We start from the raw sequence: 27,503 nt of genomic DNA on the forward strand, positions 1-27,503 counted from the left end.
TATGACCTTAAAGAGCAAAAACATAAAAGATAAAAGGAAAATAAAATGAGCTTATCTGGTCTGTCACACAACAACCAAATGTTAAATTTGAATACTATCTGTCATGTTATATAGACATGTGCTGTATGACATTGCTGCTGTAAGACAGTGGTTCTTAAATGTTGTCTGTTGTGCCCCCTTTGAAGAAATAAATGTTTCAGGCACACCCATAACAAGAAAAATGGGTAAAAAAAAGTTTACTTTTTGTTGTTTTCTGTTTTAATGTATTAAAGCCATTTTTAAACTAGTTCAATACATTATATGACAATGGTTTCTAACAGTTAAAATATTTCAACATTGCCACCCTTTTTTAATTGTATAACATTACCAACAATATAAAAGGTTTTAGCCTGACTCAAACCTGCTGTCAAAATAAAGGATGAAACAAAAAAGTTCACTGCCTGTGGGTACAGCTCGTTCTCTCTCTGGAAAGTACATGTCACTTTTTAAAAGACATGAACATCATCATCAACACAAATCAGAGACCCAAAATATAAAAATATCAAACCATTAATACTAAAGACACATGTCGGTTACATTAAGTTTTATACTTTTTAGGAGATTATTAATATTAAACCACAGACATCTTCCTAGTTATACTATTAACTGCAGGTACAGATCAAACAGAAGGGGATCTTGTTGTCACATTTAGAAGGATTTAGATTAAGATGGCTTTCGGGACTGTGGATGTACTGGGAATGCTATGATGGAAACCAACAAGCTCTTGCCAGATCCACAAAACCATGAGGACTAGTAAACCAAGCTTCAGCCATTTGAGGGAGGTAAAGATTTGGTCCACTGTTCCATAAAATATAACAGACTGTCATGCATATATTGGATTACAATGAGTTTCAACTACCTAATGGACCTAAACCATTAAATAAGTAATTTGGACTTTCAAAGTAAGGTTTAAAGACACCACTCAAAACAAAAGCCTTATGTTATAGGGCAGATTGTTATTACAGAAGGTTCCACTTCCCTGATAGAACAAAATTTGGCATGAATAAGTGATTATGTGTCCTGTTAAAGAAATTAAAAAGAAAATCAACAACCAGTTACCAATATTAGAGCGTAAAAGAGCTAATTACGAGTGCATATATAATTTTTTGACCTTTAGTTACTAATTTATGAGACCAAAGGATTTACGAGGATTTCTGTTTTGAAACTTTTTGGGTCAATTGACCTTCAGATAATTTGTCAGCCCCTCACAAATCCACTGTTGCTTTTGATTTCATGCGGTTAAGAAAAACAGAAGTCACTGTGTCTAAGCAACACCTGTCTCTGTAAGAAAGTTTTTCTAAAATGACTCATTTATGTCTTTAACATTCTTTGCTACAGTACACAAAGCAAAAAGATGCATGCTGTCTCAGTATACACTGCTCAAAAGAATTAAATAATTTTTTTTTTTTTTAATCGGAGTATCAAGTTGTTTACACTTCTGGAATATTGATCTGGTCAGTTTAGTAGTAAAGGGGGGTGTTAATCAGTGTCAGCTGTTTTGGTGGTGATGAAATTAAAAACAGGCGCATTAAAGGTTCAACAACGGTTTTGCACGTTATAGACATTTGGATCATAGACGTCAGACATTTTCTCCTCTTTGTTTGACTGCTTTACACTAATTATGTATTTCAACGGCCTGTATCGCTACTGGTAGTACTGATGTGGTACCTGGACCAGGTTGCACATGCAGCCCATCTCGACCAGAATGCACATCAATACGTGCTATTGCCAGAAGGTTTGCTTTGTCTCCCAGCAAAGTCTCAAAGGCAGATTCCAGGAGGCAGACAGTTACTCTACAAGAGATGGACAGGACCGTTGGAGGTCTTTTACCCATCAGCTGGACCAGTATCAGCCCTTTTGTTCAAGAGCTCAAGTACTGCCAGAGTCCCACAAAGTGACCTTCAGTTGGCCACTGGCCTGACTGTCCCCTGGGGAATAACTTCATGAGGGTACAGGATAAACAATGGCACCCAGACTGCCATGAGGCATCAGGATGAACCTGTTAGACTCATTGTTGGACCCTTCGCCAGTGCAGTGGTCCCTGGGTTCCTTCTAGTGAATGTCTGGCCTCTTGTAACAAAAGTATGCTGGCAGTTCCTATATACCACTGATTGATCTTCACTGACCTAAATCCAACATAACATCTCTGGGACTTCATGTTTAGGTCCATCCAGCGCCAAAAGGTTGCACTTGTGATTATCCAGGAGCTCAGTGAGGCCCTGATCAAGATCTGGGGAAGATACCAGGACACCAACTGACAACTCATAAGGAGCATGCCCAGACATTGTATGGCATGCATACAAGCACATGGGGGACATACCAACTACTGAGTAACATTTTAAATTGCTGTATTATCATTTCAGAAAATTGGATCAGCCTGCCGCATCTTTTTTCTTTTTTTTGTTTCACTTTTCTCTGCAGCTTCGGATTAGGTTGATAACTTTTATTAACATCAAATGATGTGGCATCCTTTCATTCCTAACATATTATCCACTCAATATCAGTATTGATATCCAGCATTTATTATTATTATTTTAATTAATTAGTTTCCTTTGATTTTTTTAACAGCAAATTCTGCTCTGGACAGACACAACCCAGTAATTTCATTGCATTTCCTGTCTTAAAGTATGCCTAGGTGACCCTGAAGTGTGTTCCAAGTCTGTAGCAATAAATACTTCCCTGGAAAGGATGGATGAAAATTAGGCTTCAAAATTGTGAGTATTTTCCCTTCTATTTAATCTTGCCTTCTATACGAAGGATTTATATGCACAGTGCAAAAGCAAATTTGTAGAGAATTTGACTGACATAGCATTGAAAGCACAAAACCAAAGCAGGGAAATTCAGTACATCCTTGCAATTCAGTAACCTTAATGATATTTTTTTCAAGATGTTTTTAGGTTTTGATTTCACTGCATGATGAAAATATGCATCATCTTTCATGAGACAAATACAGATCTTGGTGGTTTCCTTGCTTCAGTTTATTGCTAAAGAAGTAGTTCAGGATTTTTATATTGAAGATCTGTTAAAAGGTTTAACAAAATATGATATCCTGCGTCTAGTAGATACCTCTAATGAGATCTTATTTAATAACAAATGCTGATTAATTTGTTCCAGATGATGAAACCAACAATCTTAAAAGGAGTTGACATCTACTGTGCTAAACACATCATGTGGTTTATGCCAATGCTGTTCTTAAAAACTGAACTCACGTTTGTAGGCAGTGGTTATTTACAGCAGACGACGTGTCCTGCGTGAAATCTGTACTGAGAAACAAAGAAAAAAAGTGAAGCGGCAGAAAAAAAACTAAAAACTATTTGCTGAAACCGCTGTAATATTTTAGATTTTTACACTACTTTGATTTACGACTAGGACTTCACCCTAAATAGAAATGCTCTACATGTTAAGTTATCAGTAGAGGTATCACACAGGAAGATAACTGGTGTCACATTGCCTCTTTATGTCCATCCATCTATTTATTTGTACACTCGTCCATCCATCAACCAAATGGGTTTGTCCATCCATCCATCCATTCATACATACATACATCCATCGTTTCAACCATTCATCCATCTGTCCATTTTCCAGTTTCATGCACCCATGAGTGTTTCCATCCAGAATCCATTTGTTCAGCCATCCATCCACTGGTTTAAGTTTTTTCCCATAACCTTTCCATTTATTGTTTAAAATTGCCTTGTAAAAAACTTATGACTCTGGAAATTTCATTCAGGAAAAGCCAAGGTGTGGGATCGTTGAACATTGCAGTAAGCAACTACCGCTATGAGTGGAGAGTGGTGACCAAGTGGCTCTGAAGCATCCTGGGAAGGCACCAATTTCTGCAGATCAAATCCTACAGACTGCCATCCTGGGTCCCTGAGCAACACCCTTAGCCCCAGGATTCTCCCTGGGCGCTGCCCAGTAGCAGCCCACTTCTCCTTAAATGCACAGGGCATTCATAGGAAAGTCAAAGCTACAATGACAAAAATATTATTATTACTAACACATTTGGATACATGAGTCTATATTTTCAGACCAACTCATCTCTGGTCAGCTGTGTTATGTGTAGACATCCCATAGCACAACAGATAATGCAATCTAGAGTCTTGAGGGGAAAAGAACAGCACATTAACCTTTTTAAAGATAAATCATAACCACAAATTACCAAATTAAAGGCAGAAAAAAAGAAATTGACAAAAAACCTACTTACATTGGCTATTATTTCCCTTCAATACAATAATTTATGTTTAATATACTAGTATGGTAAATTAGTAGTCTAGATATATTATCAACTGGAGGCAAGATTACCCCAAGCTTCAGACAGCTCCCTTATTGTTGCTCCACTGTTTTTAAGTTCAAAGATTAATCATCCACTCTCCGCTTTGCCCGTCTTACTTCAATGCTGGCCTTTGCAAGCTCGATCAATAGACTGCTGCTGGCTGTAAACACATCAACAAATAACTATGCAAATAAAAATCAATGGTCCTACAACAGAAAATCACTGGCTCACCAATTAAAGCCTACCATGATCCACAGGTACTCTGGAAAATGTCCCATTTACTGTAATATAAAAAAAGGTGACAAGTATTTGGGGGGGGGGGGGGGGCAAAAAAAATAGCATGTTCAAAAAAGCCAAAGGCAAGACATGCACGGCTGTCTTCTCCTTGTAAATGTAAAACAGACGAGCTACCCTTCACTGGTTTTAGGAAGCACTTATCCATCAGCAGGATCATCATCCTCGTAATCCAAACACACAGTCATCTACCCGCTCATTCAGCTGGCATAGTGTTTGCACAAATTATCCTGCAAGTGCCCCTTCAAGAGGGTTTTGTCACTGGGAAACCCTTAAATAATCATGTGGTTACAGTTTTGCAGACACCCAGTGGACGGCACACACACAAATGGATAACCACCTCCTGGATTTCACCTGTTACCCTAGCAACCGCATAGAAGGTGGCCACCAGGAGAGTGCATGTTGTAAGTCCTGCAAAACTGAGATGTGACTGACGAGCTGTGATGACAAATGGTTACCTAGATCTGCAGAACATTGCTCTAAATATAAATGACACTATATCTTGCAAAACATTGACACTGCTTTATAGCCTACATTCTATATTAAAAAAAATGGAACAAGAAGGAATCATGATTCCTTCTTGTGATGATTCAAAGATTCAAACTTTGAATGATTCATGATTCAAAGTTGTTGTTTTTTTGTTTTGTTTTTTACACAAAGTCCTAAATGTGTGGTATATTCAGTTTTCCTCCCTTTTACTCTTTTCATCTAAAAAATGTTGTTAACCAATTAATATATTGTGATGCCAATTACAAATCTGGGCTTAAGGCCAGAGTGCCAAGACGTAGTTTGTCACAAGTGCTTTGGGAAACAAGCATAAGTGATATACTTCATTCAACACCGCCTAGAGTTAAAAACAGTGCTGGGAAAACATAGTGGAGGGCTGCTTTTCTCCAGTGGGGACAGGGAAGCTGGTTGAGGTTTATGGAAAGACGGCTGGAGCTTAATATAGCAGCACTAAACATATAGCTGTAGATACAATTTAGTAGTTTAGATCCAAGCATATTCATGTCCGTGAACGAGAATAAGACCAAAACATAATCCACTTGACAATGTGTTGCAGTCTCTCTGAGCTTGAGCTATTTTCCCAAATAAGAATGCACATACATTTACCTAGACGTTCACACACACATGCCCTAATAGACCTGCAGCTATAATTTAAGCAAAGTGAAATTACACTCTCCTGATGAAGCAAATCCTGTAGACAATTATTTATTTATTTTTTACAATGCAGCAGAAACATAAGCTTTCATATGAAATTAGATCGCAACCCCCTAGGCAGTAAGACATTGCCTACACAGTAACACTGACTGATTTTAACATAAATCCTTTAGCAAGTTATATTTTCTTTTAAATGTGGCAAAGGATAAATTACATAAAATCAGTTAAATGGTACATAACACAACGAGAAAAAATGGCTGAATCAGACAAAATTCATGCACAGAAAAGTATTCATGTTACTAAATAATATGCTTTAATAAGTGCTAGAAATTACACTGAATAACGGTATGTAAGCTAGTGTCCCATATTTCACAAAATTCCTTTTACCACTATGTGATGAGCGGCAGATTTCGGCGATTGGGATGCAAAAATAGTGATAAAAGGGGACAGGAATAGCAGCTTTTCTGTCAAGATGACTCCAACAGCTGGCTGGGGAGCAACAGTGGGTCAGCAGGAGGGTCTCCATATTGCTCTAACATTAATCACTGCTAGAATAATCTCAGTTAGGACTGCAGGCTGTGGTTTGGGACTGGCGACGCATTAGGTTTCTCTGCCTAAGGTGGGAAGAGCAGGATGGAGAGAGACGGGGACTTTGCTCCCAGAATACCTGGATATTTGACAAGTAATAAGACACAAGGGCAACATAGTTTAAAGTGTTGGGGGGCCTTGGTGCTAGCAGTGGGGAAAATGAATTCCAATTTTTCTCTAGTTAATTTTTCATGCAACCTCTTTCTTAGTAGGCACTAGGATTAAAAAAAATATATCAGCAGCTGAAGAGATTGTTAGTGCAGTGAACAATTTACAACTAAACATTAATTTCCTGGTCACAAAGTATATCCAATCTCTCCTTTAGAGAAAATGAACATCCCAACAGAAGCCGCAAATTCTGACTGACATAAAGTGTCAGAGTTTTAGGAATATTTATCAATTGAGAAGTTAAAATGTACCACAGTAATCATCTTGTGTTAAAATGATGACTAGATTGTGACATCTTGTGTGAACCCCAAAGAAAGTTAGTATTGGATCGTGCATTTCCCCACACTTTCTAGAGCGTTTAGAAAACGGGGACCTTTAAAGTGTCAGCTTCAGACTTGTTTTGATAGCAAACCTAGATCAATAATGCATACATACCCCAGCACAAACCTGCCAAGGAGGAATATCACACTTTTTAAATACCACTTCCAGGCAGGCACATCTGTGTTTTGCTACGTTTTATGAAGGTATACCAGGTTACATGGGAGTGGGTAAAAAAAAAAAAAAAAAAACACTCAAGATGTGCTGGTTAATGGGAAAATGTTCGCTTTCCAACAAGGAGCAGGAAATAAAGAGAAATGATATAGGGCTTTATATTTTATTTTCAACATTTAGTGGACCTTCGAAGCTTCTAATCAAGTCAAGAACCAAGGTTTCTGACTAGTCTCTTCCAGTCCCCTTAAGATCACTTGAGTAAGATTACTGTTCCTAACTGTTTAAAAGTCTTACTTTAGGCAGAGAAAATCAGACTTTTCCTATCTTTCCAACTTGTACATGATGCATCAAAAATTAAATTATGTCTTGATTTTACGAAATCTCAATGCTGCTTTTGAATATGATAAGGCTGTGTAAATTCTCAGTTACCCGGGTGTTAAAGTTAACCTTCTATCCCGACTGATAGGTTAGAATCAGTGGGATTGTCTGGTACTGTGTTAAACCGGTTGATCATCTTTGTCAGGCTAGGTCTACTTTATGTCCTTTGGCAATCATAAATCTGTGCAAAGATCATGTGGCATTCCACAAAGATCCATTCTCAGGCCACTTTTATTCAACATCTACATGATCCCCCTGGTTAAGATTATGACTGGATTGTGTCCACTTTCCTCCATGTCAATGCATAAAAAGACAAAAAAGGCAAGGTTGGAAATCAACCCTCAACTTGACTGTGAAGATGAAGATCATAGAAGATACAAAAAAAAGCTCTGACCTGAACTATAACCACCGCTTACAGTGTTACTACATTAGCCTACTACTTTTTTAAAAACATTGCCAGAAGGGGTTTTCTAGAAGTCATTTAAAAACAGCAAATGCAGTTTTTAAATCAAGAAGTTAGATATTAGCCGATGGCAGGAAAGATGAACATATCACATCTAAATTGCCTCGCTTAAACCTTTTGAAATTTCACACTGCCAGAACAGGCTGGATTTGGAAATTTCAGCCACCTTTTGGAAATCTCTGACTTGGGCCAGGACTTGCATTTTAAATTTACAGACTGAAATTTACAGGTATGCCAACTGTGCTAATTGTTATTATAAGACACTAAAGACCGTTTAAAATGTCAACCTCATATTTATCTTGTCTTCACTTTATTTACCGTGCCTGTTTTCAGACACATTGTATCATTGGACCGCTGCTCTAACTTGTAGGTAATTAATTATGGCTCAAGGCAAGGAGGCAACAAAGAAACATGAATGCAATTAATTACTGTCCCCAAAGAAAAAAAATCATGATTTTCAACAACAAAAAAGAAAAAGAAAAAAATCAGTACAGCAAGTCACGGTTTTACACAACTAAAGATCAAATCAGCTATAAAAAAGACATAATTAGATCTGTGCATCTGTAGTTTTGGCCTTTTTTTAATCCGACACCAAGGTCTTGGCTATTTAAGCAGTTGCACCTGAAATTATCCAAACTCCACTGCAAATTAAGCCTCTTGGTAAAATCCAAAACTGTTCCAGTATTCATAATGAATAAATAACAGTTCAAATCATTTTTAGAATTACAATATCGTAATTCTAAAAACACTACTCATTGCAGCAAGAGTGCTCTACTAAGGACTAAAGATAACGGTCTTATTAAAGTGGTTAAATCCTTTTAAGACTATAGTAGTCAAGCAGTGGATAAGTGCCATTTTCTGTTGAAAGTGGATAAGCCACTTGCAATATAAGTGGTGTTGAGCAATTTAAACTCTTGTTTGATTAGTTCATTGGAAAATATAATGAATAATTGAATGGGAATAATAGGCAATATGCATCCTTAAATTCTGTGAAAAACATTGGACATTTAGGGAAAAAACATGTAGAAAACACCTTTGTTTCTTACATGGAAAATGAAATCTATTATGTTTAAATGTGGTTTTAAGTTGATAAGGGGTGAATTTGGATTCCAAAGAAGATAGTTAAGCCTAAATCAATGCAAGTCTAACTTTGTACAAAGTCATACTGACTAAAGTCAAAATATCAATGCATATTTCTGGGCTAATTAAGGTTAAATAGGTTTATGCTTCTCAAACATGCAATGTTTATGACTAATAGCGTTTAGCTTCAGCTTCTTGTGGGTAAAGCAAACACACACACACTAATGGCCAGGTGATATTTCATAATAATAATGAATAGCTGCGGCTGCTGCACTTTCAACCCCCCAGCGCAGGGGGGAAATAATAACTCTGCATAATAACTGTCCCTCATCATCACCCAGTCATCATAACACTATATACTACTCTCATCCCATTCACACTTCTCTAAAAGAGAAGCTTGGCAAAGCGCAGACGGAGCGAGGCGAGTGCAAGCAAGGCTCCCTCGGGAGTGCGTAACATAGTGGAGCCATTATGGGAAAACAGACTTGTGCGTTTCAGGGGCCAAAAGGGGGCATGCGCAAGTAAACTATTCATTCTTGAAGTGCAACACAGTCTTAAGCAAAGTCTTACAGAGAAACATCAAGGGAAAAAAAAAAACACGCTTTTGAAAGACTCCATTTGATATGCCTTCAAAACCATTGTTGCCGCCTGCTCTGTGTTGAAGGTTCTCCTTCAGTTTACCTCCACTAAAATTGACCTACTAAGACTTTTATTAGCTTTATGGTAGAATTTTCTTTGTTTTTGAATGACTTGGACTACAAGACTTATTTCATGAGTAGTGGGACAGAAATTTAGCAAACTAATGCAAGAAGCTTGTGGAAGGGTACCACAAAATGTTTGACCCGAGTGTTGTAGGCCACCTTGCTTTCATATACCTTTTTAGCTCAGCCCATAAATTCCCAAAGAGAGTTAAATCAGGGTTTTGTGATGACCACTCAAAGATCACGATTTTTTTGGTCTTGAGCCACTTTGTACACGTTGTCTGGAAATTCTCTCGTAAAATCTTGAAACATCATACAATTGTTTTTCCTCATGAAACCATTTTGGGATGTACACCAGTCTCTGCTGCTGCAAAAAACAAACATGCTGCAGCCACCTCTGAACTTCAGTCAGGAAAGTGTTCCAAGTCTTATAGGTTAACTTATCCTAAATGAAAAAAAAAATAATAATAAAAAAATAAAAAATAAAGCTGAGCATTTCCATGGTGTCTGTGTTTTATAATGTTTCAGCTGTTAAACATGACATCTTCAGACATCGGGAAGTGTAACCAAGGATTGGGGAGGTCCATAGTTCGTTTGATACATTGGTTGATTTCTTTTGTTTTTTCCCTGATACCACGTAAGGACACCATGCGTTTGAGGTGTTGCTTAAAATACACCCAGAGACATGCTTCTAAATAATTTCAAATTAATCTAACCATGCTATGACTGTCAGGGTTCTGTTTTTCCGTGCTCTCCAACTCTGCTCCACGGGTGGCTGCAGTTGACAGGTGGGCGTGGCCTGCACCTTCGGCTCATTTTGGAACCCTCATCTCTGGCTTAAAAGGAGTGCACAGACAGCTGGAATACGCCAGAGTGTTACCCCGTTGTGGTATGCCTAGGCCATGGACCTGTCTCCTGTGCATCGTACCTGTGAGTTTTTGGAAACCCTGTTTTTGAATCTAATTTTGTCTCCTGTCTTCTCCAGTTCGTCGTGTTTGGATTTGCTCACCTGTGTTGGTTCCGTGCTTTGAAGACAAGCTTCCTGAATCCCTGCCTGTTCAGATTTTGCTCTGGCATCTCCCCTCCTACCCCCTTGGTGATACCAAGCCGGGCGAGAGATTCCCCTCCCTGGATTCACCTGGTTCGTCTGGACTACTCTGGTTTCTCCAGCTGCTCCTCATGCCTGTCGCCGCATTGTTGCTGTTCGGGCTCCCCGCCTGTGTTACATCTGCCAGCCCTCCCGTCATTCAGCCATCTCCTTCTATCAGAGAGTTATGGTTACTGAACTCCCTTTCCACTCACTCCCCCCGGATAGGTCCTTCCAACCAAGCGGTAAGCAGGGCAGCTTCTGGAATATTTTCCCCTGGTTCGATTAGTGTTTAATGTATCCTCTTTCTTCCCGCAGTCACCCTGCTCTGACGTTCCGACCTCGCCTGTTGCACATATAGTGTGCTTTTCCTTTTGAGCCTAAAATAAACATCTTAAAACTGTTTCTCTGTTCCGTCAGTGTCTGCATGTGGGCCAAACTCCTTAAAACCATGACAATAACATCACCTGATCATTTCAAAATAGCTTAAATCCACAGTAATCTCAGTGTACGTAAGATTCTGAATTTGTAATAGTAATGGAAAGTAACAAAACATTCTTTTTTTGTTCTGGCATTTAGAAAAGAATGATCCATTGTCTCGCAGTGGGGAAATTCAGGTGTATCAGCAGCAAGTAAGGGGAAAAAGTCTGCAAAAGATGAAAAATGTAGTGTGGCAAACTCAGATTAAAAGAAATGTGCAAGTGATTAGGGCAACTCAAAAGTGTCCAAAATTCACATGTCTAACTATGCATAAAAACGACCATTATTGAGTTTTTTTTTTATTACTGCTCAATTAACAGCAGGAAGGTAAGCAACTTAGTGATCTTGTTTGCAACAGTAATGCTTATGAAATCCAACAGTTTCTGGGTGGAAGATTTTGTAATACAGTCCTTCTGTCTGCTACCGCATGGACTGGGAAGATGGGGCATCCTAAAACAGAGCTGGCTACATTTAATTTGCGTCTTCCTCTCAGCAGATTTAGCAAACAGAACTCATTTTGCCAATCCTATATGAACTTAATCAGGGAAGGTTTAGTCTGATTTGATGTCAGAGAGTCACATACTGTGTTTGACAGAGTGTTAAGTATGGTTTTAACTGTAAACAGAAGAAGTCTCGCAATAATTCACATCAGGTGCAGTACGCTTAATTTCCAGCTGTTTATGGACCCAACATGTTACGTAGAGGCATTTTCATCCTTCAAGGTGGTAGCAGGTTCTGAAACTGGCCCCACATGAATATTATAATTGAATCACTGCCCCATTCTCGCTCACTGCCTGCATCATTCAAGACCTTTTTAATGAGGTTTGTTGCATTTCGAAATGGCGATTAAGACTGAATAATTCATCACAATCGGAATCAGCTTTATCGGCCAAGACTGTGTGCACAAACAAGGATCTTGACTTTGGTTTCAAGCTCTCTCAGCGCGCAGACGTTAAGGACGCAGCGCTTCAGCAGCACATTAGTACAGCCAATACACAAGCAGGGTCAAGACGATCATGGTTGTCCTGTTGCTTGGAGTGCTCTGCTCATGGACTTCAGGCTGACTGAGAAATGAAGAAAATGAATCATGACTTTACACACTGCCATGTTATAGTGGAACCGCAAATCACATATTTTCTCAGACATGATGATCTGTAATCATGATATCATGATCCACTGGAACTAATGAGGCGCTGTGAGGCTATTCAGTTTGCAGAGATCGTCACTAAATAGCGCGGTCATAGGCAGACAGCGTTCTGGTGAAAAACATGAGATCCGTTCAGTAAAGACACTTTATTGGCTACAGACATTAATATTGCATAAACGCCTCTGAATATTACAAGTGCCCTGGTCCATGCCTGGGCCAATCAAGACTTTGATTTATTTTCTTCAATTGTTTTTTTTTAAATGATGAGATCCATCCTGCTGGTTATAATATTGGAAACTAGGACGTTGTCAAAATGTATTCACATTCCAATATGTTTTTTTCTCATGCAACAACCACAAACCTTAGAGGTTTTTGCATGGAGAATAGCACAAGCTCAAACCTTGGGACACCTACACTGAGATGAGAATAAATCTAACTCTGAAAGAACCACATTTATCCACAGGTGGGCGAATCTGTGAAAAACTATCCGTTGTGCATTGTACAAACTGGCAACTGTGGCAAAGTAGAAAAAGGAGGAGGTGGTAGTATCATGATGTGAAGATGAGTTTCTTCAGGTAAAGCAAGAGAAGCTAGTTAAACTTGATATTTTACTTGAGACTGGTTTGGAGGTTTGCATTCTAGCGCGACAAAGAACATGCAGCCAAGCCTACAACGGATTGGTTTGTTAAAATGGCAGTCAGATGTTCAGTTCAATTTTATGGTCAAATGTTTTGGTCGGTCGCTTCCCAAGCCGGTAGAGATGTGCGGCCAAAGATGTGCAGCTGCTCTGGCAGTGAAAATTGCAGGGCTGAATACAAATGTTACCACAATTTTCGGATTTCCATTTGTGAAAAAATTAGAAATTTTCTAATTAGAATAAAAGATTTGTAGTTGTAACAGCTGGTTGGTTGCAACAAGACAAAATGTCAAGATGAGGAGTATGTGCACTTTCACAAGGCAGCATTTTTTCCTGGATCTTTTTCTAAAAAAGGAAAAAATTTCTTTCACCACTCGAAACTGTTACTAAAAAGAACATATCACCATCTTTTTTAAAGCTGAAGGCGACATCATCCTGGCAGACAATTAAGGGAACTAAAGCCAGCCAGCCAGCAGTTTGATCCTTTATCTATGACTGGCATTAACAGATGAGGCAATGACTGATTTGTTTCACCACTCCAGGGCACTGAAAATATAGCTGTGAATAAAACTGTGAACAAACATTTATTTATTTTTTTTATTCACACACATTCAACAGATTTGGAAAACCATTAATATTCACAGTCCCTGACAATTGAGTTTGATGTCTAGAAACTCTTGAGAAAAATAATAAAAACTGGCAGTTAGGTCTGTTAAATTTCACCAGCTCCTCAACAATGTTGTTAGTCTGGTGCCAACCACAGATGGCACAAGGTTTTATGCCACCCTGATCACAATGATTGTGAGGCCCTCTTCCAGCTTAGTTCATCGCACCCCAGCACATGCAAGATATTTTTCAGAATGGCCCATCATTATTTACCAAAAACAAATCTCCATCTACAGCTAGCTAAAAATTTCAAAATCAAACAATTGTTATAAAGCAAAATAAACTTTGCACCAAGGGATTGCTGTTTTTTTGATTCAGCATTAGAGTCATGTATGTTGTTTGTGTGGTTATAATTGGGAGACATTTAACAAACGACGTATGTTCCTTACTGGTGAGGTAAGCAGCTTGATTGGCTTGCTTCTAGCTAGGGCCAGTTCTTTTGCTAATGCACTGGTAAAAAAAAAGTCAATTTTAAATCAGCTTTATTAAATTTAAACGTTATGAGTAGAAGTGGTGATTCATAAAAAAAAGAGGTTCTTCTCAGACTTGCTCTAGTTTCAAGCAGTTCTTTTATGTATTTCACTGTCTGCACTATTCCTGCCGGGCATAGTTTCTAGTGAGAAGATGACAAGGTTCCTTAAAACAAAACTTCAAGATCAAAGATAAAATCTTTACACAACATGACAATGTTCATTTAAAAACTACAAGGAGCTAATATCAAACAACTATTCTCCTTCTTAAAGGAGGAGTCCTTTTCATTGCTAATCTTTTTTGAAAATAGTTTTGGTGGTGCCCAACTATAGTACGCTTGCAGTTTTCTTTAAAGAATTAAGCAAAAAAAAAGTTGTTATTTTTTACTTAAGCAACACTAGTTTTTGCTGCACTGAATAACTTGTAAGATACTCAATGTAGAGAGCTGTAATTATAATAGTAAAGAAAACAACGCAACAGCTTTAAAGTCCTCATGCAAAGGCCTAGTAAAAAAAAATTAATCTATCATTTGAGTATTTCTTTAGAAGTCTGAAGTGAACAGTGAAAAGGAACGGTGAGAGTACAGTCCCCTGTGGTGCTCCTGTATTGCTGACCACCTGGTTAGACACACAGTCCTTCAGTCTCACAAACGGTCCTGTTTTTCAGGGAGTATCTGATCCAGGCAAATGTTGAGGCCTTCCCCGGAATCTTCTGAAGTTTCTGACAAAAACATTCAGGCTGAATTGTATTAAATTCACTGGAGTAATTAAAGAACATGATCCTCACAGAGCTCTCTGCCTTGTCTAAATGACAGTGGGTTTTTTGAAGCAGGTGTATAATGGCATCTTCAACTCCAACTCCACAGCGATAAGCAAACTGCATGGGTCCTGGTATGTGCTGGTTTGCTTACACAGGTGGGCCAACAGGACTCTCTCCAGGACCTTCATGATGTTGGATGTCAGGTCAACGGGTCTTTAGTCGTCATTGATGACTGATGGGTGAATCTTTGGTACCAGAACCAAACAGGATGTCTTCCACAACAGCACCTTCACTTGGGTCAAGCTTAGATTGAAGAGGTGCAGCAGAATCCCACAGAGCTGTTCTGCACGGACCTTCGGGCCTCTGGGGATGACACCATCTGGACCTGCAGCCTTGTTACGGATCAGTTTTTCCAGGTGCCTCTTCACCCGACTTCTAGAAACAGAAAAGTGGGGGGGAGGAAGCAGCGGCATCTCCTGATTTGGTTGAAGACAAACTAGTGGAAGCAGAAGAGTCCATGACTGAGGTAGAGGAAAAAGGAGGGTGGTATGTCTGTGTGGTTGGGGGCATTGTTCCTCTGCAGTTTACTCCCCAGCTTCTTCCTATACACATCCTTGTCTCTGATCTTGATTTTGAGCTGCTTTTGTATTTTCTTCAATAACCGTCTCGCTCCAAAAAGGCTTTTTTTTTGCTTGTTCAACAGTTCCTTTAGGTCACTGGTGATCCTTGGTTTGTTATTAGGGAAGCGTCTCACTGTTCTGGTGGGGATAATGATTTGCACACAGAAGTTCATACAGTCAGTCACAGTCATGGCATTTATGTCCTCTCCATGTGGCTTGCAAAGATAAATCCAATCGGTAGTTTCAAAACAACCCAGAATTGCAGTTGCATGATCTCAATAATAAAATAATAAGTTTAAATCTTTGTGTTTGATTTAAGTACATTTAGTGAGTTTACAAAGAATAGTCAAAATCACTGCCACTCGCTACCCATCCTCAGATACTATGCACACCTCCTTTTGAACTATTTCCTTTTGCAACTCAAGCCTTGCTTCAGGGATGACCCATTTTGTATCTACTTCATGGGGTCAAAACCTTTATTTCAAATATCACAGTATTTCATAGACTTACCATTTTCAAAGAAAATACCATTTCTTCTAAGTAATATTGTTATAACTGTTACGAATTGAACCCGATATTTGAGCCAGAACAGGGTGTTGTGACTTTAAAAGATTTAGTGCAGAGTTGGAGATGATAAAAGGCAGAGAGGTGACAGATGATTTTGACAGAGGCAAGCAGAAGAAGGCAGACAAGAACAAAGGTGGCTGGGCAGGAATCGTGGCCAGCGTGCAGTCCAAAGTCATGTCCAGAAATCAGAAGGCTGATGAGGTACCCAACAAGGGCAAGGCAAATAGGGAATCCAAAAACATACAATATGAAAACAATAATCTGACTTCTAAAGCAAGAACTGTGTATTCATGATAAATTGAGCCATTATCTTGACTTATTTTCCTAATTTAAGTGCCATGAAAAAGTATTTAGTCCCTTCCAGATTTCTTCTTCTTTTAATGTTTTCTATTTAAACCAATTTTAATATCAGACAAAGATAACCAATTTTCAATTAACTAAATTATGTATAAAAAGCCAACCAAACCAATCTGGCTCTGTGTGAAAATTAAAAACCCTCTAAACCTATTAATAGTTTATGCCACTGTCAACACGATCCCACGTGTGGATCAGTGTGGTCAGGTTGGCACAGGAGGTGGAATAAACAGTGTTGGTACTGACGAACCAAAAAAATTAAAAGGCCAAGTAGCTTTGAGTACCTCAGTTTCTATGTCATTTATTTTCAACTCAACAATCCAAAAAGTGCAAGTGCAATCAAAAGTGCAAGTGCAATCAAAAGGTGCATGGAGGTTGAGCAGTCATGGTTTACCTAGTAGGAGACAGCAGCAGACAGCAGGTGACACTCCAAACCTAATTGTCACCATGAATCAACAAATTGGCTTTTTAAAAAGGACCACACCCAACTAGATAAAACCACTTAAAACCACTAGGGGTGTATAAAGAGTTCTTTTAAAACCAATGTAAAATTCCTCCATAAAAAACACCAAGAAACTATGTAAACATAACCCATCAATTAAATAGCAAAGTCCTAAACAAACAACTACAATAAATAATTCTCCAAACAACTCTAAAACCATTAAATGACTTCCCCCTGCCTTCTACACTATTAGTCCGGCCTGGAAGGTTTCAAATAGGTGTCTGGTCTCTGGGGAATCCTTTTGCAAGACACCTGGACACAAGAAGAAGGTTAGTAAGCAATCAACCCATTACACCACGCTAAAACCACATGTATTTTTACAGGCCGGAGCCCTAATGATGTGCAAATTAGTAATCACTTCAAAGTGCCGTGTGCATGGTCTAGTGTTTCAGGTAAGTTGCATGTGTCTACTTATTCGGTAATGAACCGTGTCTTTGTTACAGCCACGCTTGGCAGCAACAACTGTCAACAAGTGCTTGTGACAACTGAAAATCTGTTTTTACATCGGTGTAAAGAAATTTTAGTCCCCCACCTTTTAATTCAGCCACATTGGAGGGTTTCCAAGCATTCCAGTTTCCCATATCACATTAATGTACCCCTGGGCAAGGCAATTAACCCCAAGTTGCCTACCGATAAGCACATCGGTGTGTGAATGTTTGTGTGTTAGCGAGTGCGATAAGTTAAACGTAGCTCTGGTGTATGACTAGTGGTCAGTATGACTAGAAAATGGTTGTATAAATGTAGTAATTTTACAATTTAACACATCTCCTGTGCTTCCTTTTGCCATTCAGAGGTGGACTTGCCTTTGTGCTTGGGATCATTGGCCTCATGAATAAACCAAGTGCCTGTGGTTTGCCTGAGTCGCCAGTCCTTAAACATCGCTCTCTTACCCCTTTCAAGACTAATGCCATTGAGTTCATTATCTCTTTTTGAATTTCTTTGAATAAGGCCATTTAAGCTACTTTTTTGGGATCTTTTAGCCTATTTCAAGATGTCAGACAGGGTTTATTTCAGTGACTTTCTGGCTCTCTAGGTTTGGCAATAATCAGGTCATCATGTGGCTAACTAAACTGAACCAAAAATGTGGTTAATATTTAAAATATGATTTATAAAAGGGGGAAAATTATATCTTCATATAGGATCAGGCTGGTTAGGATTCCACTTTAATCCTTCCATAAATCAAACCTCCATTTAAAACTGTCTTGTATTCACTGAGCTTATATTTGACTTATGTTTGTATTTCCTTTATAATATTAAAAAAAATGTGAATGACCATAAGCAAAAACAGAAGAAATCTGTTAGCTGGTGAAGGCACTGTACTGACACAAAATAGTATAAGGTAAATTAATATATCCCCCACCAGTGTTTAAACTCCTAAGTATTTAATCAGTTCTGATGGGCCAAAGTTCATGCGGAGAGGCTACATTTAATAGAAGATATGCGTCCATCTGCTAAAGCACAAGAGTTTTTGTTTCTAGCCCATCTCTTGTTAAATTCAAGCTTTAAAAACACCACACTTGTGTGGGTTTCTTTCCCATATGAGCTGGAGAGGTAAAGAAGAAGAGGAGGTGTAACAAACTCAAGGACAATTTTAGCCTTAATGTTCTTCCACCACATTTCCAGCAACAGCGCCTGAAGCGAGGACTTTCAAGCGGAGGATCAGCTGAACCCAGGACATTCTTCCTTGTCATAGGATAGTGGGCCTATTTTTATCTTTCTCCTTCGTGCTCAATAAACCAACAGGGATTCAGGCAGTTCTTCCTTGATCCAGGCAGGATGGTGAGCTTAAGGAGGGATTCCTACCCCATTCCAGAGGAATCTCAATGCCAGCGTCATGGTAATATGGCCCTGATGGTCCATGTGCTTCTGAATCCTGGTACCTCAACATATATAGGCTCTACCGCCTTGTTTTTCTATACCAAACAGCCTGAATTTTTTTGAGTGGCAAAATAAATGTGCAATTTAGTCATATTTCATGTAATATCAGACTTAAATAACTCCAAATCCCCAAAGAGCAGCGTAATATTTTTTTGGGGAAGTTTGCTGCGTCCAGATTTACTATACAAAAAGGAATTGTTGCCATTTTTGATATGTAGAATTGGAGAAAAAAGGCTTTTATGAGGACTAGAGGGGCAAAATACTTTTGATGAAAGAAGTCTTTTCCCTGAGCTTTAATATTCCATTTCTACTACTGTACTCTGCAATCGCAAAGGATTCACTTCACTTTCTTACTTTGCTCTGTAGTTTTCCATTTTCACTCTTCTCACAATCTTTTTGCTCTTCCCTCGGCTTCTTTCTAGGCTCTTGAGTATAGCGCTTTCTGAGACTAGAATCATCATACTGGAGATTTAAAACTCGGTGGAGTAGAGCGGGCAGTGCCGTCCCTGGTGGCTCCTTCTCTTTGTAGAGCAGACCCAAAAATAAAGGTTCAAAACCAGCCAGGGATAAAGGAAACAATCCATCATGCGGGTTAAAAAACTCCCCACTTGTGGTCAGTCATGATAATAGCATTTCTTATTTGTGTGTGTGGATGTTCAGAAAAGTGTTTTTTGACAATTTTAAGCATTTTTGTATATAAAGTGCCCCCTAGAAAGTTTGGATCCCACCACAAACAGTGGGGTGTTACAACCAGAAGCCTCAATGTATTTTATTATTTTTGTTGATAGGCAAATTAGCATATAACGCGTTCCACAACCGTTAGCCCACTGGCACCAGATAACTTTCAACTGCTAACATGTGCTGATCATTAACCTAACAGCTTAAAACAACATCATTGGATAAACTGTGCATATGTTGTGCAGTTTCTTGGTGCTATAGAGGTCCAATATCCCTCCCTTTTATGCTGCAGGCCCTGAGTTCGATCCTGTGTCAGTCACATATTGAATGAGGAGCCCAAGGAGTTTAGAGCTGGATCTAGTGTGAAAACAGTACCTAGGATGCAGTTTCATTTAGTGGTAGGGATAAACAGAAACTTTTGAAACCATCTTTCTACCTGGAAGTTTGAAAAGAGTATGATGAAAATTAACAGACTTTATAAGATATAAGTTGGACTGCAGTGTCTGATCAGATTTATGTATGTCAAAAAGAAGGGAGCGCTTTTCCCCCAGTTGAAAAAATGCAGGGACTTTTCTCCACCTGTTCCCTTGTCTAGATGCCAATAACCCGCTCTACTGTGAAACACCTTAAATGAAATCCACTTTAACCAACAGGCACCGAAAGGTGACTGAATTAATAAACAGACTACATGTGTAATTCTCTCTCAGTACAGACCCGGCTGCCTGGTTAAGGCCTTAAAAAGTCAGTGAACATTAGTGTACAAACACCATCATGAACACCAAGTAACACACCATACAGGCCAGGAAGGGAAGAACGTTATGCGGAACTTTTAAGCCATAACTTTTCTCCTAAACAGTGGTCTCAAACTCAAATTCTTTAAGGAATTTGTCTGGCAACTTTTGGATGTGTCCCTAGTCATGCATGCTTGATTAAAAAAAGCTAACTGCCTCTCTAGCTAGCAGTCAATCTCTACAGCGCTGTGCTGATGAGCCGATGTTTGAGTCAGATGTGTTGATGCACAGACATACCCAAGAGTTGCATCACACCGTCCCCTTAAGGACTATGGTTTGAGACCACTCCTCTAAAACAAATCCCCATGCTTTAAACATCTCATTGAAGACTGTTGGATTCAATAGCTAAAACGGATAGAGTACAGCACACCTACAAACCTACCAAAACACAGCTGATTGCATAGAAGCCCATGGTAGCTCCTGAGTAGCTGTAAAGATCCAGTTTAGGTGGGAAAACCTATTGATAGGACAACTAATGTTGGGATTTCCACAAATATGCCCTTTATCAAAAGTGAACAGAAGAAAGCCTGTTTTTAAAGAGACACATATGAACATTTAAAGTCACCCTGAGCAATTTAGAGAAGACCAAACATTTGGAGAATGGTGCTCTGCTCAACAAGAGACAGGAATGTAGTATGGGCCGCTGGGAAGATGGATTGACCTAAATACAGTTTAACCCTAAAAAAAAAAAAAACATTTAAAAAGACACAAAATACTCTAAATCCGATCTGAAGCTATGACAACAATCCTTTACATACAGCCTGAGCTACAATGAATACAAAGCATCTTCGTGTTTTACAATGGCCCTCTTGAAGTCTGGAGCTAAATCCAAATGAGAATCTTTGAAATTTATCATCCATCTAATTTGACATAGCTAGAATTTGCAACATGTCAGTAACTAAATAGCTCATTTCAACTCAGTCGCTCATGTTGTCTTGTGTGTCGTCATTTATCAGCCACCCAAGTACAATAAGGATTTTATAAGTGACTTTTCAAAATTTTTGGCCTAAATCCTGCCTAAATATGATTGTGTTCTCATTCTCTGATTTTAATATTAACACTTGTTGTCCAGAAGAGCCAATCTCCAGGACCTTTTTAATTGTTTTTGACTCTTAACTTTGTGCAGTCTGTGAGAAGGTTGCCTACAACCAGGTATTTTTAGAGGACAATGGTATCACTGAGCCGTTTCAGTCTGGGTCCAAAGCCCTTCACAGTACAGAGAACACGCTTCCGAGGGTTTTTAGTTATATGCTTTTGTAAACAGACTCTGGAAAGTTTTAGTGCTTTAAGAGTTGTCCGCTGCATTCAATACTGTTGATCACAGTATTTTCATTTCTCATCTTGAGCACTGTGTGGGCATTAGGCGTATCGCCCTGATTGGTCCCTCCTAACTAATATGAATTTTGTGTAAAAATTGACAACTTTATGTCTTCCACAGCTCCTCTTCCATATGAGGTTCCTCAGGGGTCAATTCCCGGCTCTCTCTTGTTTGCTCTCTGCCTACTCCCCTCGGCTCTGTTTTTAGGACATTTTTAATTTCACTGTTATGCTGATGATTGCCAGACCTATTTCCGCTTGACACAAAACAACACTGTCCAGCAACACACACTGCTTTGAGGACATTAAAGAATGGCTTTCCCTAAACTTCACATTAAATGAGAGTAAGACAGAAGTTATGTCACCAATCTGGTGGTAACATTTGACTCCAATTTAAAATTTGAGAAACAGATCAGCAGTGTTGTACAGAAAAGTTTTTATCAACTTCATCAAATAGCAAAAGAGAAATCAATCTTAGCAAGACCTAACTTAGAGAAACGAGTCCATGCTTTTATCACAGTTGATCTTGATTACTGTAATGCACTGTATATAGGCATTAGCCAGACCTCTCTCGCCCATCTGCAGTGTGTGCTGAACTCTGCAGCTTGTTTGTTAACTCAGACCCACAGACAGGAACATATTACTCCCATCCTAGCATCCCTTCATTGGCTCCCTGTGTGCTACAGAATTCATTTTAAGCTTTTGTTATTTGTTTTTTTTAATGTTTGAGCAACCTTGCTAGACCACATTTATCTGAGCTACTTCAGCCTTACTGCCCATCCCGATCCCTTAGAACAGCTGATCGGCTGTGGCTGACAGTCCTTAAAACTAGGCTGAAACTCAAAGGTTTCCGTTGCTGCTCCTAAGTTATGGAATAACTTACCAATGAGTATCAGACAGGTCTCTTCTTTTCCTGTTTTTAAATCTCTTAAAAATACACTTTTACTTCCTGGCTTTTAATACACTGATCTTGTCGTGTATGGCATTTTAACATACTCTTACGGTGAACCTGGTTTTTAGCTTTTGACTTTGTGTGCGTATGTTCTGTATGTTTTTAACTTGCATTTCAACCTGTTGTTTTAATGTACAGCAGTTTGGTCACACATGCATTTTTTTAAAAATGTGCACTAGAAATAAATCTGATTGATTGATTTGCAGCTGTAAATGTAGTAAAACGGTGTTTCTACAGAGTATTGAGGTATTTGGCACTGCATTGTTTTAGTCTCACATTAAATCCTAAGAAATTAAGGCTTTAGATTTCAGTGAAGTACATTTTAAAAAAGGCTTCATAGAAGCAGTTAGGCCTTTATAATTTTTTACCATCAAATTAGGAAATTAAAAGCACATGGGACTATATTTCTGACAAAATCATTCTTTGTCTTTTTTTTTTTAACAGTCCCTGACCCAGAACCTGGTTATATAGTGAGTTTTGATTCCGGGCATTTGCTAAACACCAAAGCTCCTTACTAAACTCCACTCTGCAGCACATATTTAAACAGCTACACACACCACACCTACAGGCTTCTTAGAAAAAGTCATCTCCTGTCTCCTGCAACTAAGCAGCTTTTCTGTAGCAGTCAGGGGATTAAGCGCCATGCTTAAGGCCATTTCGACATATGATTTCTTTGGTTATTACTCAGTGAGCAGAGACAGCATTAGTCATTTACTTTACTGACTGGTTGGAGAATTTGAACTGGCAGGTCTCCAGGATCCTGCTAATTTTTCCTGGCTGTCTTTGGCACTAAACTGTATAGTTTTTAATTATGGTTTGAAGACTCTACTTTGGTCATCTCTGCAGCATTGCTTTCTGGCTGGTAAGGTTCCTTTGGGCACAGCTTTTGATTAGATTAGTTATTTTGAGAGACACCTGTATTCATGATAGTATCCATTTTGCCTATCCACATGCCATGTCCTTATGGTTTTGTTCTACAACCGATGTCCGCTGGCAAGCTTCTGTAAAGGTCCGTTATTGTCTATTATGTTAAAATGGTTACACCCAGTGAAAATGTATGTGTTTCTGAACTGAATTTAACATGGATAGGCTTTCATGACATTAATTTTCACCCTTTCCAATCCACTAGAAGTTGTGCAAAAATACATCCACCAACTAATGCTCCGTTTACACTGCAGGTATTGATGCTGAATTCACTTCTTTTTTTTTTTACTGAAATTTGATTATTTTGAGGTGGCCGTTCATACTATTAAATGCGGCCATCATCATACTTCTGTCTGAACTGTTCAAGACGGCAAAGCGACCAGTATGCGCAGATAACAGAAGGATACATCACAAAGCAGCACACTGTTTACGGAAGTAGTGGTGAATGTAATTGTTTCTAGAAATTTCTAGAAAAAAATATAATAATCCCTCAAAAAAAAAATCCTTCTGATTAATAGAAAGCTGTTGAGCAATGGGTCCCAACGATATTAAGACCACATCATAGCAAGACGGAGGTAATAAGAAAGCAGCACAGCTATTAACAACGGTCTTTTATGGAGCACCAACTGCTACTACTGTGTGTGGATGTGTAGTGAGATCCAGCATAGTGACATAAAGGACAGAAAAAATGCAACATTACCATTCAGATTACAGACGCTTTGAAAAATATCCGATTCGTATCCAAATTAGTACCACATATGAAAGTGGCACAAATCTTTTTTTCGGGGTGTAAAGATCGGGATTGGGCCGTTCACACTGCCATGAAGAAGATGGATATATGAGCAAAAGATCGGATTTAGGCCGATCTTTTGCCCATAGTTGCAAATCTTTAAAATACTGCTTGTGCTTTCTTGCTCTTCATCAAAATAAGATGTGTTGCAATGCATACAGTCCTAGGTCTTATGTTTTAAAACTGCACACAGAGTTTAAGTTCAAAATGCAGAGTTATGTTCCAAATCAAGCAGCCAAGTCAAACCTTTGCACAATTTGTAGTTGTGGAGGCATCTTCCCAGTTGCATGCCACTGTCGACTTATAAATATTTAATAGAGAGCTGTTGTCTTGATGCATGGATGACAACAAAAACTATCCATACACGGTTTAATTTTTAGTGTGGCAGCATCATCTTTATCCCATGCCAACTTTTGCATGCCTTGGAAAAACGAACTGGGCTAAACAAAGCAATTCATTAAAATCATATCTACAAACTCTAAGAATAAAGTTAATTCTACAAGGATTTCTAGTCAGGTGGCCATTATTTAGTGATTCAACAAAGACAAAGCTCTTAAACACTACATTCACAAATAGATGTCCGGCGGGAATTCAAAATAAAAAACACGTTTGTGCTTAACTGTAAGAAACAAATCCTGTTAAAGGTTTCAGCTTCTATATTAAAATTGGAAATCCTCAACCTACTAGGGACAATAAGGAGGATTATCAAAATTATTGCACAATGGATGCTAATGAAATTGTTGATGAGGATGATTAAAAATGAGCCACTTATTTGGAAAAGTGTCAGGAATATTATAGACCAGGGACAACCCTTCAAATACATCAAGTAACACTGCTAGATGAGTGAAAGTTGGACACAACCAGGTGTTTAAAGAACACATTTTTCGAAATCGTCATTGATTATTGTTACATATACATATCTGGATCAGTATGGTATAACCCTGACTTATGAATTAGACAAAATCCACAATTAATTTAAACTTTTGTTCACGGTTCGTTTTTTTAAACTGCTGAAGTATTGAAATGTGCTCTATAATAATAATAATAATAATAATAATAATAATGAGAAAATTATTATTATTGTGCTCTATAATAATAATGATTCAATATTAATAAAAGTCCAGATATCATAGACACCGACGCATATATCTGTCAGAGACTTTCATAAAAAAGAAACAGTTTATCAGTTCATTTATATCCAGTCTCCCTTACAATGGAGAAAATCCTGCTTTGGCCCAAATGCTTTTTTCCCCTAAATAAAAACAAAACAAAAAAAAATAAATAAATAAAACAAACAAGAAATTTACGGAAAGACCATCTCAGACATCACCGCACTCAGAGGCCCACACAAATAGGCAAACAAACTTGCAGCGGCACATACCGCACCACGGGAAATGCAAGCACTGCACAGAAGGGACAGTCATTAAAAAAAGGCAAGAGTAGAGGAATGAATTGGGCACATGCATCTCAGCATATACAAACAGAAATCACACAGATGCTTCCCACTGATGTAGCCCCACAGTCAACAAGAACGACAAAAATGAAGGAATGGAGCAGAAAATTTTGTCTGAAGTAGCTCGGGGAAACAATAATGCATGCTGAAGTCTGTTTTCAGATGCTGTCGGCAGGATGGACGTGTGGCAGCTTGAGGCTCGGTGAGCTGTCGTACGCTGCCAAGGTTTATAAAAAAAAACAAAAAACTGAAACCTGACAGATTGGCATCTTTTTACAGCATATGCTCAGGTATGACAAAATACACATGCAAACGTAACAATAATATAAAATGCTTTTCTCATGCAATGAAAGAGAAAAGAAGTATCTTTCACATGCAAAAACACCTGCACAAAAATCCTGTGAGAAGCTCTGTTCAGAGGCCGTTTTTATTTTAAAACCACATGTCTTGATTCAGTTTTTCAGCAGAGACGGGTTTCAGTCATTGCAAACTAATTAAGGTTGACTACACTTAGTAGGAAGGAATGTTTTTCCCCCTGATCTCTGTAAAGGAAGCTTTTAAAATGCTCTACTTATTTATTCCCCAACAGTTGCATTTGAGAGTCAACTCCTTTTTCTCCAAAATACATCATTAGGTCGGGCAATTTCAAACCATCAGGTATTTGTAAAGATATGTTTTGGAACATTGAGTTTAATATTTTTTAAACTAAAAATATTGAACGGGTCCCACAGAAATAAAGATCCAAGTTATTGCTTTCAAGTGTAGAAAAATTAGCCCAGCTGACTGATAATCTTCACGCCCGATTGTCCACCAAAGGAAAGTTTGTGCACATTTAATGTAGGCTTTGTGTGGGCAATGAGCAGTCAGTGTTGTACATAAAGAGACATGGGTTGCTTTAAGAAATTTCAGTTCTCTTAAAATTAAAAGATGACAAATATTATTCCCAGGAAATACAAAACTGATCTAAATGATCAGACCAAACAGTAACGTATGGAACTTTGCTAATTTTTGACGATTGTTTTCATAAAAGACACTCGGTCCCCTTGGTCAAGTCGTGCATTTTGTATAAACCACCACTCCAAATAGATTTTTAAATTCATTTATTTTTTCCAGTTCTGGTGTTTATCACGTTCTGTTAGGATTTTTTTTTTTATTATACATATGTGCTGTGCTTCTAGCAACAGGGGATGAAAAAACATCTAACTTAAAGTCTTCAAAAAAAATGAATCTAAAAAAAAATAAAATAATCTATGTTCCGTCCCCAACCCCTTAATGTATATGATCCCCAAGGGTTATTTTGTGAGAGGTTTAAAGACATCAGTTTGGCAGGTCACATATTATTGTTCATTTGCCATTTCTATCCTCAGAGGAAGCTCAGCATCATATTCACAGCTTATTATCGAATATGTACTTCAAGGAAATTGTGTTCAGCCATGGTCTGGCCTCCAGTCACACCTGCTAATGTGGTCTTCTGTGAAAATTAACTTGCCACCACTAGCCAAGACAAAGCTCCATTTAGATTTTATCTGCTCAGCATTTCATCTTGGCTTCTAAAAAGGTAAGAAATGCAGATGTTTCTCCCCCATTATTAAACTCTCTACTTTCATTTCATCTTGCAAATTTGTTTTGTCGTCAACAACTTGCTGGAGGTCTTGCGCTTTACAATAAACATACACAAACTTGCAAGATGTGGACATGCCTGGACAGCCTGTGGGTCAGAGGGTCTTTGTGTGTGCGTGTGTAGGTAAGGTGTGTGTGCGGACGGAGATTGGTGGCGTGCCATCAGGGCCGCT

The 27,503-nt window shown here is 38.5% G+C and overlaps 1 long non-coding RNA gene across 1 annotated transcript in view; it reads right to left on the reverse strand.

Annotated features, from left to right (window-relative positions):
- Positions 1-11,967: 11,967 nt before the first annotated feature.
- LOC118566551 overlaps positions 11,968-27,503 on the reverse strand; it is a 34,205-nt gene continuing 18,669 nt past the window's right edge. Inside the window, exon 3 of the long non-coding RNA XR_004933102.1 lies at positions 11,968-12,268. This is a non-coding gene — a long non-coding RNA (uncharacterized LOC118566551). The remainder of the gene's footprint in view (positions 12,269-27,503) is intronic.

The sequence above is a fragment of the Fundulus heteroclitus genome, chromosome 17 (assembly GCF_011125445.2).
Source record: "Fundulus heteroclitus isolate FHET01 chromosome 17, MU-UCD_Fhet_4.1, whole genome shotgun sequence".
Lineage (NCBI taxonomy): Eukaryota > Metazoa > Chordata > Actinopteri > Cyprinodontiformes > Fundulidae > Fundulus > Fundulus heteroclitus.